Consider the following 1,976-nt stretch of genomic DNA (forward strand, 5'->3'; position numbering starts at 1 on the left):
AAGAGTGTTAATGAGCTCTTGTGTAGCAGTCGATTGCATGGCCACGCTTCCATCAGATGTGTGCACCTATTTCCACAAAATGGCTCCTCAAGGCCATTCCACATCACCAAAGTAGCCCCTTATTTAAATAAAAACAGCATTAAAAAAAGGCAGAGAAAAGTTATGAGCTAAATATTTTACATTTTCACCATGTGAATTTTCATTTTTTTTTTAAACCCTCCCCCCTCAACACCAAACTCTAAACCAATCTGCAGGTAGCTTAAAAATAAATTGATCACTTGTGATCATCAATTCTATTAGTGGACAGAAATAAAAGGTTTGAATAAGCTGTGACTTAAGAATAAAGATCAAAATAAGTCAAAATCAGTACTGATCAGAAATAAGCACCACAGCAAAAAGTCTTATTTAATTATTTATTTTAAAGTTTTGCACTGCAAACATGAACAACAGGAAAAGAATCTCTGGAGCAGGAAAAATGCTGTGAATCAGTGGCACTGGATTGCTGAAACACTCGTTATAATAAATATAGGCACAGTAGCACCAATTCCATTCCTATCTCTCCCAAACAATTGGAGTTTTAGGACATTCCTAACACTAACAAAAAATTCTCCAGAGCTGAAGTGTTTGTCAAGTGAAGCTGTGTGTCAAGTTTCAGGCTGGAACACACTTCTGGCCTGCCTGGCAAGATCTTAAAATAAGGTCTTGTTTGTTTTTTAAAGGATATCCTCCTTTCTTATGCTATAACATGAAAAATGCTGTGGGAGCACGTTTTTTTCCTAGCACAGTTTTTAGACTCAATGCTGCTTCTAGAACTATGTCATGGAATCAAAATATTTTCTTGCATCCAAGCTGCACTGAATGCCAGAGCAACTCTGATCACAAGGGAGAATCATTCCATGTTTATACACGCAGAGATAAGTCAGCCACCTTAAAAGTCTCCCTTTTCCTGTTCATGTGATATTTGCCAACATCCATTTCATGAGAGCAGCTGATTTTCCCATGCCAGTGTCCCAACACACAGGACAAAAAACGCACGTTCAGCAAAATATATCTTTTCTTAGATAAATAAGGCTGGGGGAAGTTTCCCCAAACCCCATAAAGATTCCACGTGACCCGATGAACAATGATGTTGTCAGGACTGCTCGTGGGTTCTTCTCAGCAACACCCCAGACAGCAGCTAAAGCCTCACTAAAAGGCGTTTTTTTTTGGCCTAAAACGCCTGGGACCAAACACAGCCCGGACATAAAGCTCCGGCTGGATCGTCCCCTGTCCCTTCCCACCGCTCAGCTCCGGTGACAAAGCCCCTGTGTCATTGCGAGCCACATTGCTGGGGAGGAGGGCGGGGTGAAAGAGGAGAAGGGAGGCACACAGGGGGGAAAAAAAAAAAATGCAGTCTACAAAATAGATGCAACCTATAATCCGTGACATTCAGTCCTTCAGCGGCTCCTCCTAAGATAAAACAGCTGCACCGCCTGCCTGCAGCCAACACCACGGGCAGCTTTGGGAAGGTAAAAAGCTGGGATGAAAATCTGGGCTGCCCTCCCGGCTCCGTAATAATGATCACTGTCAACAGCTGACTAAAACACCCGGGCAGCCCTGAGCATCTCGTTGTAAGGCTGATGAATTACAAACCGTCCAAAAGTAACAGCAAGAAGATACAAAACCTTTCATAAAAATAAACGGGCCAAAGGCCACACTGAAATCTGTGAGTGCGGCTCTGATTTCCAAACCTTACAGATCCAAAACAAGGAGGACGCCCCAATACTTCACCCTCCATTTACATCAACACCTCACCACCCTCCTGCCCAGCTCCACTTTCATTATTATCTGAAATAAATTAGATTGACTCAAGACAAGCAGAACGCCTCGACACCGGCTGGCTCCGTACTCCAGATCCCTCACCCTGCATCCGCATCCAGCATCCTCCATCCCGACCCCCCCTCCTCCCCTACTCATCCCCCCCGCCCCCCCACCTC

This window comes from Corvus brachyrhynchos, unplaced genomic scaffold, assembly GCF_000691975.1.
Source record: "Corvus brachyrhynchos isolate BGI_N302 unplaced genomic scaffold, ASM69197v1 scaffold114, whole genome shotgun sequence".
Lineage (NCBI taxonomy): Eukaryota > Metazoa > Chordata > Aves > Passeriformes > Corvidae > Corvus > Corvus brachyrhynchos.